At 42.6% G+C, this 17,999-nt stretch overlaps 1 protein-coding gene across 1 annotated transcript in view; it reads right to left on the bottom strand.

Annotated features, from left to right (window-relative positions):
• LOC126251279 (CD63 antigen-like) overlaps positions 1-17,999 on the bottom strand; it is a 422,790-nt gene that overhangs the window by 397,320 nt on the left and 7,471 nt on the right. The gene's annotated exons all lie outside the window — the stretch shown is intronic.

The following is a 17,999-nucleotide window of genomic DNA, read 5'->3' as shown; positions in this document are numbered from 1 at the left end:
TAGCCATTGTGGTAGATATTTTTTTGCGCGTATTCTTCCAAGAATTTTTCATTTGTAAACTTGGCGTCCACGGGGTCTTTTACATCTTTTTCCAGCACTGCCTTTCAAATGCCTCCAGACTTTTCGTTTCTGAGCCATATAAGGCCACGCTCAATACAAATCTCTTAATCTTTTGATCTCCATATTTAGGTTCCTAGGAGTAAGCAGCACTTTTACCATCTGAAGTGATTTTACTTCCTAAGTAGTTAAAAGTTTTCTGAGTAGTATATCAGTAATCTGAATGTCTATTGCGATGTGACATTCGAATGAAAATGTGCCACCCAGGAAAGTAAATACCTTATGCGATATGTTGGTGGTTGCGTACCATAATTTCGCTCTTATTTGTGTTAATTTTCATGTTGTACTTCTGTTTTATGCCTTTGTTCAGTCTAGCTAACTTTTTTCGTAGCTTGTGTTTATTTTCCTGTATAACATCTATGTAGTCAGAAAATTTTATAATTTAGTTTCCTTTTCAATTATTTTTTATGCCTTCCGTATACCCTTTTGTGGTGAGCGTACTGTAAGACCTTCTGTACACACACCATCAGATTATTTGACTTTTCGCTCTAACGAAGTAGGCGAGTGTCAGCAATATGTCTCGTGGTCTTATTGTGGCGTGTTTATCTTCTGCCGTTAGGTCAGACGATAGAAATGCCACTTGCACGCTTAGAGTAGCAGATTGACGGTGACCAACTTTAAACAGAACTTGATTAATTTTCACACACATTTATTAAAATAATAACAAGCGTAAAATTACTTAACTTGATTCTGGATGCTATTTACAATTGACAATCTGAAGTTCCTTTGGTCTTGGTACGTTAATCTTGTTCTCACATATCTCTGATACTTGACAAAGTGTCTATACATTTATCTTCATGGCTATGTACAGGAATATGATAATCTTATTAGGCGCAGACAGAAACTTGACTATAGACTGGTACAGACTAAAGCAGACTCGTACAGACTGGTGCAGACAAATGCAGACTGACTAATCGGAGGTCTGTACACTCATTATAATACCTCGCGCGTTCAGGTATCACTGCGCGAGTGTGATCCGCGAGGAGAAAAGGTTCTACGTTAGCAGCAATCTCATTGGCTGCGTTACATATTAATACGCGGATCGGCGGAAGCAGAATTTGGTCCATCTCTAAGGCAGCGCCATCTCGTAGTGCGGCTGATGGAGCTGTTGAGCTTTGCGGGGCGCACTCTAGTGGGAAAGTTGTGTACACGCTGACTACGCGGAACTACGTACACAACACCTTTACATTCCTCAATGCCTTTCTCAATATACACATTGAACAACACTAGTGACATATTACATCCTTAAAGTACTCCTCTGTATATACAACATTTTTCTATAATATGCCGTAACATCTGCTTTGCCTTTGTTCCGTCCAGACTCAATGTGGTCTTGTCAATTCTTGTTAATAATTTCAACGTGCCCCACAGGAGTCTCAGGTTCCAATGTTCCTCACATTTGACATTTCTAGGTTTCTTCAGTACTGGGATTATGAGGCATGTTTTAAAATATATTTTGGGATTTCCCCGGTTTCATACTTATTTTTCCACGTTAAGTGTAAAAATATAGTCGTGCTCTTAGTTTGTTAGAGAGGGTCCCAGCTGATCACCTGGTATGCTGTTTCGTTTTCAACATTTCTTACCTTTGCTGGACCTTCGTATGATTTTTCTATGTATCACTTCCATCTTTCTCTCACTCCTTTGCGTTCGAATATCAGTTTCAGATTTCCGTTTGATATGCTGGCACTATGTCCTCTGTTTGATAATCATTTCTTACTGTGTCAAGTGTCCGCACTGATAGCTGAGTGGTCGGTGCTACGGACTGTCATGCCAAGGGGCCCGGGTTCGATTCCCGGCTGGGTCGGAGATTTTCTCCGCTCAGGGACTGGGTATTGTGTTCTCTTTATCATCATCATAATCTCATCTCCATGGACGCGCACTTCGACGGAGTTGCATCAGCTCAAAAGACTTGCACCAGGCAACCGGTCTACCCGAGGGAAGGCCCTAGCCATAAGACATTTTCATTTCCATTGTGTCATGTGATTTTCAGTCAGCGAGTCACCCTGAAGATAATTGCAGTTTAACAGCTGAGATATGGGAGGAAGAAACATTACCGTAACACGTCCTAAAGATGATGAAATATAAAGTTTATAAGCAGTTTATAGGTCTACTTTTTCACCATTTCCTCTATTCCCGTGCACAGTCTCGTTATGTTTTCTTCCTTGGTCTTCAAAAATGGTTCAAATGGCTCTAAGCACTATGGGACTTAACATCTGAGGTCATCAGTCCCCTAGACTTAGAACTACTTAAACCTAACTAACCTAAGGACATCACACACATCCATGCCTGAGGCAGGATTCGAACCTGCGACCGTAGCAGCAGCGCGGTTCCGGACTGAAGCGACTAGAACCGCTCGGCCACAGCGGCCGGCCCTTGATCTTCGTTGCTTCTCTTTCGGAGTCTCTCATCCCTTCTTTACTATTTCAGGCTTTGAATTTCGACGTTTCCTCGAGAAGTTTAATCAAATGTTTTAAAATCCATGTTTCTAGAGCTTATTTCGTTTTCTTATTTCTTGATCCGGACCTTTTAAAATAGTCTCTAGCGCCCATCCGTTTCTCGTGTATTAAAGAAACGGGATACATCTCTAGCATCCTATTGTAACACTTTTTGATAGTTTTCCTTGATTCTGTCTTATTCTAGATTTCTGACATTATATCTGCAAATTTTCCAATGTTCTATCTCTTCCTTTTAATTTCAAGCTTATTTTAACAGTAGTAGTTTTTGACTAAATTAGCTCCCAGGCAACATCTGAGCTGCTTGACTTGGTTAATAGGTTAAGGGTTATACTTTTGTGGCCAGCGGTATGTGGTTTTCTGTATAAGTTGTGAATCATCTGCGGTTCTCCTCCTGCTATTCCTATATAAATGAAAAACAGACGAATGATCTGATTGAATTATGATCACATTCCTCTCTCAATTTATAGAAAATGAGCGGTCCGCTCGCTTTTCCTTGCGACACACTCGCCACTACTGGCTCTTCAGCAGAACTTATTGGTTCTCCCCGTCGAAAGATCTTTGAGTCCTCCATGTATATGGATTCAATTTGGTGTCTGTCTACGGCCTAGTAGGATGTCGTACACCGTTCGCCTCTATATTTCCGAACAGGGTTGGGTTGGGTTGTTTGGGGGAAGAGACCAAACAGCGAGGTCATCGATCTCATCGGATTAGGGAAGGACGGGGAAGGAATTCGGCCGTACCCTTTCAAAGGAACCATCGCGGCATTTGCCTGGAGCGATTTAGGGAAATCAGGGAAAACCTAAATCAGGATGGCCGGACGCGGGATTGAACCGTCGTCCTCCCGAATGTGAGTCCAGTGTGCTAACCACTGCGCCACCTCGCTCGGTTTCCGAACAGGAACAGAGGCAATGAAGTGATTGGCGCTGTAGATGCGTTTCGAACAGTTTTCCCCAGGTGGTCCCCTTATCACTTACAATACTCAAATAACCTCAGACTTTATGTTCTTTCTTCTTTTTTATGGCCTCTATCCCGTCTCTTCTTGAGGTTGGCAGTCGACAGGGTGGCCGAAACGGAATTTGTGTACCCTAACTATTTGCGCCTAGTTTCATCCCACGTGACTGTGTATGAACGTTTCCTAAACACGAATCGTATCTGAGACGGCACGTGGGTAACATCCAGATATTCACTTAGGCCAGTGGTTCCCAACCGTTCTGAGACCGTTGTTTCTGAGCACAGTCGGACCGCAGTCACGAACATTAGCGTCTAACTAGAGTGAAAAAGAACTTTCCTTGGACGCTCCTTTTTTCAAGTGACGAAAGATAAAATAATATTTAGTTTTTGTAGGTGTTTTATTGAGCCATGAACTAATACGTCAGTGAGACAGTTGGTACTGCCTATCTGGAAAACATTTTTCATAGAATGATGCACTGCGAATGCCTTTGCAACTCCTTCTCAAAAAATGAAGTCAACAACTTACAGTGACGTTACACACTTGGTACGAAATATGCTACGTCTACAACACTCCTGTTCCTTGCGACGCTCGTTTTATCCACACTCTTCACCTCCACACAAATTCAAATGTGTGTACTGTACGTAGACCCAGTGATTGTAAATCACTTGAGAGCTCGACTCCTTGTTTCTGAAGTGGTAGAAATTCAAAGACTTCGGGCTGACAATGCTTTGTGTCTGACCACTGATAATAATAATACACTACTGGCCATTAAAATTGCTACACCAAGAGGAAATGAAGTTGATAAATGGGTATTCATTGGCCAAATATATTATACTAGAACTGGCATCTGGTTACATTTTCACGCAATTTGGGTGCATAGATCCTGAGAAATCAGTACCCAGAACAACCACCTCTGGCCGTAATAACGGCCTTGATATGCCTGGGCATTGAGTCAAACAGAGCTTGGATGGCGTGTACAGGTACAGCTGCCCATGCAGCTTCAACACGATACCACAGTTCATCAAAAGTAGTGACTGGCATATTGTGACGAGCCAGTTGCTCCGCCACCATTGACCAGACGTTTTCAATTGGTGAGAGATCTGGGGAATGTGCTGGCCAGGGCAGCAGTCGAACATTTTCTGTATCCAGAAAGGCCGTACAGGACCTGCAACATGCGGTCGTGCATTATCCTGCTGAAATGTAGGGTTTCGCAGGGATCGAATGAAGGGTAGAGCCACGGGTCGAAACACATCTGAAATGTAACTTTCACTTTCAAAGTGCCGTCAGTGCGAACAAGAGGTGACCGAGACGTGTAACCAATGGCACCCCATACCATCACGCCGGGTGATACGCCAGTATGGCGATGACGAATAAACGCTTCCAATGTGCGTTCACCGCGATGTCGCCAAACACGGATGCGACCATCATGATGCTGTAAACAGAAACTAGATTCATCCGAAAAAATGACGTTTTACCATTCGTGCACCCAGGTTCGACGTTGAGTACACCATCGCAGGCGCTCCTTTGTGTGATGCAGCATCAAAAAATGGCTCTGAGCACTATGGGACTTAACTTCTGAGGTCATCAGTCCCCTAGAACTTAGTCCCCTACTTAAACCTAAGTAATCTAAGGACATCACACACATCCATGCCCGAGGCAGGATTCGAACCTGCGACTGTAGCGGTCGCGCGGTTCCAGACTGTAGCGCCTAGAACCTCTCGGCGACCCAGGCCGGCTATGCAGCATCAAGGGTAACCGCAGCCATGGTGTCCAAGCTGATAGTCCATGCTGCTGCAAACGTCGTCGAACTATTCGTGCAGATGGTTGTTGTTTTGCAAACGTCCCCATCTGTTGACTCAGGGATCGAGACGTGGCTGCACGATCCGTTACAACCATGCGGATAAGATGCCTGTCATCTCGACTGCTACTGATACGTGGCCGTTGGGATCCAGCACGGCGTTCCGTATTACCCTCCTGAACCCACCGATTCCATATTCTGCTAACAGTCATTGGATCTCGACCAACGCAAGTAGTAATGTCGCGATACGATGGACCGCAATCGCGATAGGCTACAATCTGACCTTTATCAAAGTCGGAAACGTGATGGTACGCATTTCTCCTCCTTACACGAGGCATCACAAAAACGTTTCAGCAGGCAACGCTGTTTGTGTATGAGAAATCGGTTGGAAACTTTCCCCATGTCAGCACGCTGTAGGTGTCGCCACCGGCGCCAACCTTATGTGAATGCTCTGAAAAGCTAATCGTTTGGATATCACAGCATCTTCTTCCTGTCGGTTAAATTTCGCGTCTGTAGCACGTCATCTTCGTGGTGTAGCAATTTTAGTGACCAGTAGTGTAATAATAATAATAAAGTGTAGGCCCTAAAGAAGCGTAGTAGGTATTTCAGAGTGAAAAATGAAGCAAATTGTTATCTGTTGTGGGAACTACCTATAACTCACATTTTCATGAGAAATTTAAGCGCATGTGATGTGTACGCCGCAATTTTACTGTCATAGGTGCATCGCACAACGCTCAAAGTTGTTGTGTGGTGTGGACAAAGTGAAGAAGATGTTCATACATTTGTTTCACAATCTGTAGCCGCCACCACATTGTGTCGCGTGTTAATACAAGTATCTGAAAATAGTAATTGTGAGCAACTTAAGAAATCAGCGTTATAGTCTTACGTCATCGTGAAAATAGTAAAGTTTTTTTTAGGAACAGTTTAATTTCGTGACCAAAACTCAACTGAATCCTCTTGCTTTCACCCTTCAGAAAATTTCGTTTTATCTCTCAGGGGGTAATTAGCTCCAGGTTGGGAACCAGTAACCTAGGCGGATGTATGAAAGTGCCTAAAAACCTCATCCAGGCTGGCCGGCACTCCTGTCCTCGTCGTTAATTCGCCCGGCAGATTAGTTCCAGGAGTGGCGCGTCTGTCCGAATCTCGAAAGCGGAATACTAACGTTCGGAGCGAACCTGGGAGCTTTGGCTTCCCGAAGCACAGGTGCTCGACCGACTGAGTTATCAAAATACAACTCACGAGCCCCCTCCCCCCTCACAGTCCCCATGTCCTTTCGAGGGCGGGTCGTGATCGCGCTTTTAGAAACAGTAACAGAACCTGTGCCGGCTGCGCTGGCATTGACCAGCGATACGTCGACAACCGTGACTGGTCTCTCGGCCTTCTTACAGGTCCTGTGGTGTCACGTGTCGCGACACAAACCGATACCCTGCTTCTCGTTACTGACCTTGGCAGCGGAAGTGGAGGACACAGGAGAGATAAACATTACACACACTACTCTAATAAATTTTGGGGAGCAAAATAACTGATGATGGTCGAAGTAGATAGGATATAAAATGTAGACTGGCAATGGCAAGGAAAGCGTTTCTGAAGAAGAGGAATTTGTTAACATCGAGTATAGATTTAAGTGTCAGGAAGTCGTTTCTGAAAGTGTTCGTATGGAGTGTAGCCATGTATGGAAGTGAAACATGGACGATAGATGGTTTGGACAGGAAGAGAATAGAGGCTTTCGAAATGTGGTGCTACAGAAGAATGCTGAAGATTGGATGGGTGGATCACGCGACCAATGAGGGGGTACTGAATAGAATAGGGGAGAAGAGGAGTTTGTGGCACAACTTGACAAGAAGAAGGGACCGGTTGGTAGGGCATGTTCTGAGGCATCAAGGGATCACAAATTTAGCATTGGAGGGCAGCGTGGAGGGTAAAAATCGTAGAGGGAGACCAAGAGATGAACACACTAAGCAGATTCAGAAGGATGTAGGTTGCAGTAAGTACTGGGAGATGAAGAACCTTGCACAGGATACAGTAGCATGGAGAGCTGCATCAAACCAGTCTCAGGACTGAAGACCACAACAACAACAACAACTCTAATAAATGTCTCAGCATTGACAATGATGACAAGAGGGCTATCAGGCATTACAGCTAACTACTTCACGGCATGTATGCCTGATATGGAGAAAACCAAACTAAATAAGGAGCGTCCGTTATCTTGCGAGCAATCGTTGGTGATCGGTTTGTTTAGTGAAATACTTTGACAGATTAAAACTATGTGGCCGAGCTCACCGTAGCAATGATGTTACCTAATGAGTTCTCTGTGCACGACCCCGGACCGCCTCTCAGAGCAGCAGTACCCCTCTACTACTTTGCTAACTTGGCAGGCGCTCTCCAGTCGACCTTGCTGGACTAGCACTCTTGTTACAAAAGATTCTGTGACGGCTAAAGTCTATTTAGTGTCTTAGGATATCAGCGGTCTTTCCACATATTATTACATAACTTGTTTCACATTTTAGCAAACACGCAGGAAGATTTTTTACCTCTATCCGACGGAAAGTAGCGTAAGATTCATGGTTAATTAACATTTAGCGTGACTCACGTGCGTACACAGTAAACAAAAAAGCACTGTAACTCAAACTTGTTATAGAGACAACAAGTAGGAATATACGAAAAAAATGGTGCAGAAGTAATAACTGTAAATATTCATCACAAGTTACGGGGATATATAGGGCGTTTCACTGTTACACGTATAAACGAAAGGAGCGGGCAGTGGACAATGAATCTAAGAAAAAATTCTCATAACCATAGATCCGGAAACCAATAGTTTTCCCGAAACGACGTATGCGGAAGTTCGGTCATGTCGATGGAAAGACACTGTTTATGTCTAGGCATATTGCGAAACCCCTGAAGTGAAAGGTAAATTACAAAGTGATAAACAGCAGTCGGTTATTTTTATCTTCATTCCGGAAACGTGAGCGACGGCAAACAGCGTTTCGAGAAGTCATCTTGGATATTAATAAAACCCTAAAATGCTTTTAGAGAATTATCATATCAGTGGATGTCTCAGTGTTCTTATTCCTTGTTGATTTATTGCTATGCAGATACTCATCTGAAGATGGTGTTTCTAGTGCCATAAAAGCGGTAGGCCGGCCGGAGTGGCCGTGCGGTTCTGGGCGCTGCAGTCTGGAGCCGAGCGACCGCTACGGTCGCAGGTTCGAATCCTGCCTCGGGCATGGATGTGTGTGATGTCCTTAGGTTAGTTAGGTTTAATTAGTTCTAAGTTCTAGGCGACTGATGACCACAGAAGTTAAGTCGCATAGTGCTCAGAGCCATTTGAACCATTTAAAAGCGGTAGTGATCTAAAATTAAAAGACTTAGTACAGCTGAAGCGGTTCATTAATACCCAAAATGATTAATTGTACTGTGGTTTCCCTACCTATAAGATTGTCTGCAGTTTCGACTAATATATCGGTCGTCGCTCGCCAACACCACATCCTCGCAGGTCTCCTGACTTTTTCGTGTGCGAATATTTAAAACTTTGGTGTATTCCAGCCCTGATGATATTGTCGATGAACTCCGGGAACGCCTTGTGGGTGGTTGTCAGTGCATTCGGAGCATGTCTGATATTTTTGCGCTTGTATGGGCATCGATGAGAAAACTCGCTGAAGCCTGAACGGTGGTCTGTTGGACTCTTGTGCTGCGTTCGTCCTCAGGTTCATGTCTGCAGTTTGGATTTTCTGCGACTCTGTCATAAGGTGTTTATGTCCTCACTTGTAATACATCGCGTAGGAGAAACCATCGATTTCTGGACTTACGTTCGTTAGGATTATTTCATTGTTTCGCTGTCCTTACTCTCTTCTTTCGTTTGTACCCATAACAGTCAAACAATCTGTATATAAAAAATTAAGTTAATCTTTTAAGCGAGCGTAGATTTCCGCAGCTATTGTCATCTGCAGCGTAAACGTTTCCTTCGTTATACAGACCAACATTTCGTATACCGTTGCAAATGCTTCTCATCAGGATGATTTATTTATTATATCTACTACATCATGATAAAAAATTTGTATCGTAATTCTCCCTCCCAAGTTGGGATATCCTCTCTGTAAAACGTTATTAGATGTGAATGCGCTTGGTTTTGCGAACGTTTGAAGTACTCGTTTTAAAATACTCCAATTCCCCAAATAAATATTTGCAAACTTATAAATGTATATGTACCACACTCGTAATACATTTTCTGAATATCAATCACCTTTTGTGGTTTTGAGGCTTTCGGCACGGCAGAAACGAAATTAACGTCCATGCAGCTAAGTTCCTAATGAAATTATACGTGATGTGAAAGAGGTAACTTCCCACATTTTGGAGGGCAATTGAAATTAATAAAGACAAGGGACCATGGAAGTTACGTTACCTATGAAAGTCACATAGTGTATTTTCAAGATAACATCACTCCTGTATGCCCTGTTTTGATATTAGTTACTTACTATTATTTCTTCCTCAACTCGCAGGGTTGTGGTTGGAAGACAATAGAGAGTAGTACAATGGACCAATTTACTCACATGGATGGGAAATAAAAAAGAGAAAACAATAAATAAATAAAAGTCAATCCAGTCACCTTGTGCGGTATACGCACACCGTTTTGGAGCTACTGAACAATTAAAGGAAGTAACAGCACAACAATGTGCGATAGTTTGCAAAATAGTTAATACCTTGCAAAGTCGTCGAGAGTTTGCAAAATCACCGATAGCTTGCATATTCGCTGACACTTTAATGAAACAGCTTCAAGACTGCCGTCAACAATTGCACAAACTCAATAGGTTGAACATGAACTCTTCCCCTGATTACAAAAACTTATTTTTAAGGAACTATGCTAGATACAGATATGCGATATTTTGAAAATGGTAGATAAACTCATAAAAGTTATTCTGGATACACTTCTACACGTCCACTGACAGCGTCTGATTTATTTTCTCTCTCTCTCTTGTTAGTGGTAGCGCACTTTAGGATTTCTGTTGTCACATTAGCGTCTATGCAGGAGAAAGCACCATGAACCTTGTTCAAATGGTTCAAATGGCTCTGAGCACTATGGGACTCAACATCTGAGGTCATCAGTCCCCTAGAACTTAGAACTACTTAAATCTAACTAACCTAAGGACATCACACACATGCATGCCCGAGGCAGGATTCGAACCTGCGTCCGTAGCAGTCACGCGGTTCCGGACTGAAGTGCCTAGAACCGCACGGCCACCGCGGCCGGCCATGAACCTTGTAGTTGCATGAAACTTGGTCGCGTAATACAGATGAGTGACAGTTCCGAAATGGCTATGGTTGAGATCTGCGACGTGTGAAGAGCCTCAAAGAATGGTATGAAAAGTTCAGAGTGACGGGCAGTATTGGTGACAAGGCAAGAAGCGGTAGCCCTGGAGTAATAAGTCACGACACTGTTGAAAACATACATACAGCATTTCGGAGCTGTCTGCGAAAACCTATGCGTTGTGTTCCCACAAAAAAACAGGTTCACCTATGAGCACTGTGATGAAGATTTAACACAGACAGATACATTTCCATGCAAACAAAATCCAACTCCTGCGCGATTTGCAGCCAGATGATAGGCCCAGAGGTGCTAAATTTACAAGGAATGTGTTGAAACGAACTGATGCACGCGTTGACTGTCTTAATAAAGTTTGTTTTTCCGATGGTGAATTTTTTCACATCTCCGGGAAAGTAAAAAAATCATGAAGCCCGGATATGAGGTTTAGAAAACACATATATGACGTGGCGGAACAGAAAGGGACAGCAAATGCGTCGTGTGGCAAATGCGTGGTGTGGCGTAACGCACAATACAATTATGGGACCATTCAAAAATGGTTCAAATGGCTCTGAGCACTATGGGACTTAACATCTGAGGTCATCAGTGGTGGGAGAAGAAGTGTTGTCGAAGGCATGGACAGGAATTGGTTAGCACCTGAATGACGTTCTAACGGCAAGAAACGAGTCGCACGTGGAACTGTATTGACAAAAGTTTTGTGAGTTAAGCTATCATTTGCAACTAACCGTATAGCTGTATCTAGCATAGTTCCTTAGAAATAAATTTTTGTAATCAGTGAGTTACCTGATGCTCACGCAAGTGGTTAAAATAAAATACATCTCATTTTGGGTGCTGTGGCCTATACAATACTGAATCACATGAATTTTTTTACAAATAGCTTCCTTTCTAAATGATTTTTTTGTTTTTTTTATTTTCTTTTCTTTTTGTAAAAGCAAACTTGCGTAAGCTACCTATATAACACTTGTTCTTCAATCGGTGGAATAAATTTTCATTTACTTCTGATAAACGTAACGTTAACAATTACTAAGCTGTGTATATAACATATATTTTGGATAAAATAAAAAGAAAATTTCCATTTACTTCTGACAAACGTAACGTTAAAAATTACTAAGCTGTGTATATAACATATATTTTGGATAAAATAAAAAGAAAATTTCCATTTACTTCTGACAAACGTAACGTAAACCATTACTGAGCTGTGTGTATAACATATACATATATAACATATGTATTTTTGATAAAATAATTCTGTGTATTGGGCTGCGTCACTGTAAACTACTAAAAAAGTTCATTCCCGACGTTTCGACTGGCTTTCCGCGCTTCTCTTCAGGTTTTAGCTGTTTAAATTGATGAGAGTCAATACCCAAAACTATTTTATCCAAAATGACACAGGCCGTGGAAGCCCACGAACTCATGTGATACATATTAATAGGTTTGATGAATGACACAGTGATGTGCATTTCCTGTCACACAAGGCGAAAATGCGAAGTGTTACACTTTTATCGTCACTCCACCAATTCTATGCTTGTGGGATATATTGATTAAAATTTCATCCTTACGCGAGCTTATTCTCGGTACAGAGAAAGGTCATTCCTACTGATGAAGAGTGGTGTGACTACATGATGGCTCTCGGGTGTGTCTATCGTTACTGGAACTTTTCAGGTGAAGATCGCAGCACAGCATTTCCAGATGAAGCTTATCGTCATGTTTCGGGCCTTGAAAAAGGTCTAACCATTGGCACGTGGGGCACGGGAGCATCATACCGATATACCGATAAATAGAACGGACAGTTGACTGTAATGCAATTACTGCACAATGAGTGATGACGAAAAGTCTCAGGATAACGTCCAAGCAAGAAGTGTCCTTCCAATACTGCATTACGAGAAGATCTTTGGATTGTTTGACTGGTTCTGTTAAATATACCGATGACAAAAGATGGAATCCGTGCAGGAGTTATAGCTAGTGTATTACCGTGAACTGCAGAGAACAGATTAGTGGCAGCTGGATTGAGATTTCCGGTTGCTATCCGTCGTTTTTCGCTGATAACTTATCACAGACGACCAGGACTTCCATGCTCCAGAGTAAGAGTCAACTAGGACTTTTAGTGGCATTCTGTGGAGTTCGGCAATGAGTTTCGCTTCTGTTTGTGGTTGTCATTTGATATATTACAACAGGACTGATTTCGTAATTGTTGAAGGGAGCTGAACGCTTGCCAGTGAGTAACATTGTTGTGCCACGGTATCAAACACCATATTCTGGCAGGATAATGCAAGACCCCACATTTCAGTTCATATCACAAATGCCTTAAGGAATCTAAGAATCCTAGATTCTCTTACCCATTCCCCCAGCTTGTCAACCATAGAGCATGACTGCGACGCTATGGGTAAACGTATACTGTCATACCACCCGACTGCCATCAGTCTTTATCAGCTGAGATATCACGTGTTTCGGGTGCGACAAGAAATTATTGCCATGCCACAATAAATGCAAGACTGTATTCGTGCCGATGGGTCACACCTCATACTGTTGTTGACAATGGACTGCAAGTCCAATGGATTGAAAGTTTATACATTTAATATCCAATATCCGATGAGTATCTCCAAAGTACGATAAACATCGGACTGATGCTTCATGATGTAACACTTTCAATCTCTGTCAGTGTAATTCACTTCATTATCTGACGCGATATCTGTCTTTTTATAACCAACCAAACTGTGCCTATCTTTTGATCTACCTGTTGATGGGTTGGTTCCCGGACTTCAGATTAAGAATAAATATTTTATACCTAGTTTAATGGTGGGTGCTTGTCAAAAAAATTCATTTATGAAGCAAGACGGGGAATGTCATACATCTCAAATGAATTTCTTATTTGTTACATTTTATTTTTATCGGTTTGCAATATGTGGGAGTGATCACCCGAGGTATGGTAGTTATTTCTGTGGCTCCTTTTATAGTAATGTTGATGTCGACCAGTGTATACGTAAAATTCATAAACTGGTAGTACTTCATACAGTAATGTTAGTAGCTGAGCGCTCATATCGCATTTTGAGGCTGATGCTATAGATCAGCTAGAGAAAGCAAAAGGCAATGAGGATGTACCATAACAGGCAGACAGCACTTTTGCGAAATTCATGCAGCCCGTGGCACATGGTTGTATTTGTTACCGTCACGGGAAAAACTATGCCGCTGTCCGTGCCTGTCCTGCCCCATTCATGTTACTGCATGCTGAGCGTCACAGCCTGAACTCGGGAGATGGTAACTACTTCAGGAACTGACTATTCAAACGTGTGACACTTAAGTCATCATTCATGAAAAATATTCGTCTCGGATGGTAGTAGCTATAATCGTAAGAGCCAACAGTTCGAAATTTCGAAATGCACAACAATCCGTGGAAGACAAACTGCAGTGTAGTGATGCGAAGATCAAGTGGTACGGGGCCCGTTCAAGAACATTTATCCATAGCAGCGACATACCTTTTGGCGCCCTCCCTCCTCCCTCCATTTATCCACACAAGCTACACATCATTTGGAGCACCCCTGCCCCCCTCCAACTCCCTCGTTTATACACTGAAGCATCAAAGAAACTGGTATAGGCATGAATATCGAAATACAGAAATATGTAAACAGGCAAAATATGGCGCTGCGGTCGGCAACGCCTATATAAGACAAGTGTCTGGTGCAGTAGTTAGATCGGTTACTGCTGCTACAATGGCAGCTTATCAAGACTTAAGTGATTTTGAACGTGGTGTTATAGTCGACGCACGAGCGATGGGACACAGCATGTGCGAGATAGCGATGAGGTGGGGATTTTCCCGTACGACCATTTCACGAGTGAACCATGAATATCAGGAATCCGGTAAAACATCAAATCTCCGACATCGCTGCAAGAAAGGGACAAACGATGACTGAAGAGAATCGTTCAACGTTGACAAAAGTGCAACCCATCCGCAAATGTCTGCAGATTTCAATGGTGGGTCATCAACAAGTGTCAGCGTGCGAATCACTCAACGAAACATAATCGATAAGGGCTTTGGGAGCCGAAGGGCCACTCGTGTGGCTGCACGATACAAAGCTTTACGCCTCACCTGGGCCCGTCAACACCGGCATTGGACTGTTGATGACTGTAAGCATGTTGCCTGGACGGCCGAGTCTCGTTTCATATTTTATCGCGCGGATGAACGTGTATGGGTATGAAGACAACCTTATGAATCCACGGACCCTGCATGTCATCAGAGGACTGTTCAAGCTGGTGAAGGCTCCGTAATGGTGTGGGACATGTGCAGTTGGAGTGATGTGGAATCCCTGATACGTCTAGATACGACTCTGACAGGTGTCACGTACGTAAGCATCCCGTCTGATCACCTGCATCCATTCATGTTCATTGTGCATTCAGACGGACTGGGGCAATTCCAGCAGGACAATCCACACCCCACACGTCCAGAATTGCTACAGAGTGGCTCCAGGAACACTCTTCTGAGTTTAAACAGTTCAGCTGGCCACCAAACTCCCCAGATATGAACATTATTGAGCATATCTGAGATGCCTTGCAACGTGCTGTTCAGAGGTGATCTCCACCCCCTCGTACCCTTACGGATTTACGGACAGCCCTGTAGGATTCATGGCGTCAATTCCCTCCAGCACTACTTCAGACATTAGTCGAATCCATGCCACGTCGTGTTGCGGCACTTCCGCGTGCTCGCGGGTACCAGTTTCTTTGGCTCATCTGTATACATTCGTTGCCTTTCCTTGGGCTCGTAGAAGAGCGTTTAGAAATAAATCTAGTGAGCGTGCAAAAAGGTTGTTTTAGCGAATGACCATGATACATCCTGTGCACAAATTGCAATAGGTCTCTGGCGACCTTCTAAGTTTGGTGCCTCAAGTGTCCGCTTGTGTCGACTGGTTCTTAATGTGTCAACTGATTGACCAGCCGACTGGTTTTTCGTACAGTCTGTTTCTTCAGTCGCATGAAATTAGTCTCCGCGTCCAAGTCATCTGTATCGATATTTCCCACTGAATGATTTAACTGAATGTGAGACAACCGAACTGACAAGTCTCTGACGATTACTTCAGTTACATGAATATTTTTTACTCTGTTTCCGGCTTTGAACGGTTCCATTTACGTACCTGTTCAGCCTTCTCAGTTATACACGAACCATCACTAGGTTGCCAGGTCTTTTTAGATACAGAAAACCAAATCTTATTTCAAGGAGACGTAAAAAGGCCAAATTTCTAAAAATATGAATTTTTCGTACTTCTGGCATTAAGTATCGACTCTTGATTGGTTTTAAGAGCTTATTAACTGGTGTTAGATCGTAAATTTATGTTTAAACAAACGAACAATTATCTTTTAATTTAATTTCTTGAAGCACTTTCTGTTTCTTTGGTTTCCACCCATTACTAATAATTATCTTCCGGTAACTGCTGAGGTGAGGTGAACAGAAAGAATATGGAATACAATATTTTATGTTTCGTGTTTTAATCACTTGTTCCTTAAAGCATATAATGCCGCTTGTCAGAAGTATTTTTTGTGAAAAATATTAGCAATCATTAATTTTCTTCCAGTTTCTGTGATTAATATATTTTCAGATTATGAGTCTTCCTTGCAGATACTATATTCTGTATGTTTATTGTTGCTGTTTTCACTCCGAATACTTGTTTGATGCAGCTCTCCACGTTGCTTTGTCCTGTACAAGCTTCTTCGTCTCCGAATAACTACTGCAACCTACATCCTTTTGAAACAGCTTACTGTACTCATGTCTTGGTCTCCTTTTACAATTTTTACCTTCCCCCCTCCCCCCCCCCCCCAAACACACACACTTCCCTCCAGAACTAAATTAGTGATCCCTTGATGTCTCAGGATGTGTCCTATCAACCGATCCCTTCTTTTAGTCAGTATCACCTGATTTAATTCAACTGCATTCCATTACCCTTGTTTTGGATTTGTTGATGTTCATCTTATATCCCCTTTTCATGACACTGTCCATTCCGGTCAACGGATCTTCCAAGTCAGAATTACAATCTCATCGGCAAACCTCGAAGTTTTTATTTCTTCTCCCTGAACTTTAATAACTTCTCCAATTTTTCTTTGGTGTCCTTTAATGCTTGCTCACTGTACAGATCGAATAACTTTGGCCATAGGCTACAACCCTGTCTCATTCCCTTCTCAACCACTGCTTCCCTTTCATACCCCCCGACTCATATAACTATCGTCTGATACATGTTGTAAGTAGCCTTTCGCTCACTGTGTTTTATCCCTGTTACCTTCAGAATTTCAAAGTGAGTATTCCAGTTAACATTGTCAAAAGTATTCTGCCTCTAGGTCTGCAGATGCTATAACTTAGGTTTGCCTTCCAGAACCTGGCTTCTAAGATAAGTCGTGGGGTCAGTATCACCTTGCGTGTTCCTTCATTTGCCTCTAGGTCTGCAGATGCTATAACTTAGGTTTGCCTTCCAGAACCTGGCTTCTAAGATAGGTCGTGGGGTCAGTATCACCTTGCGTGTTCCTTCATTTCTCCGGAACACAAACTCATCTTCCCCGTTGTCGGCTTCTACCAGTTTCTCCATTTTTCTGTACATAATTCGTGTTAGTATTTTGCAACTGCGAGTTATTAAACAGATAGTTTGGCAATATTCGCACCTGTCAGCACCTGCTTTCTTTGGAATTTTGTGTATCTCATTAAAAGTATGTTGATGACCAGTGTTTATGCTGTCATTTGATTTCTGCCATTCCCATGCAACTGAGCGTTTCGGTATTTTGATGCAGACGCCATTTTCACTGCTATTTAACGCACTATTCATTAACGTGGCTGCAAAAATGAAGTGAAATGTACTTATTGCCATCAAATGAAAGGTTAATATCTGTAAGACGGCATCAGTGACGACAGGTAATAACAGAGTGCAGTCAACAATGATGATTTAACAGCATCAAAATGATCGATTGTTTCCGCTCAGGATTGAATGTGCCGGTGTCAGGCGATTGTAGTTGTCTTTCTTAGCGCTCCAGCGGGGTGTGAACTCGGTTACGTACTGTTCCCAATGTTGGAGATAGGCTTAGTACTGTGATTGAGGTATCAATGCGTGAATGCGAGTAGTACTTCTTCATACCTGTGAAATACTATACCTGCTACTTTTCACTGGCTCTGGGATGTAACATGTTTGTGTGCATGGATGTGATTTCCTGCACAATGTATTTAACCTCTACACTAATAAATGTCTGAATAAATGTATAAGAGCTGGACTCAAATGATTTTTAATTTATGGAGATTATCACACCTTTTCATTAAAACACAATCTATACTGTCGCTAAAATTTGGTAATTCGAGTACCCCTAAGGGAATTTTGACGCTCAACTTAGTACCCA

The sequence above is a fragment of the Schistocerca nitens genome, chromosome 1 (assembly GCF_023898315.1).
Source record: "Schistocerca nitens isolate TAMUIC-IGC-003100 chromosome 1, iqSchNite1.1, whole genome shotgun sequence".
Classification (NCBI taxonomy): domain Eukaryota; kingdom Metazoa; phylum Arthropoda; class Insecta; order Orthoptera; family Acrididae; genus Schistocerca; species Schistocerca nitens.
The sequence above is the reverse complement of the archived record's forward strand: the minus strand, read 5'-3'. Positions and strand labels throughout refer to the sequence as shown.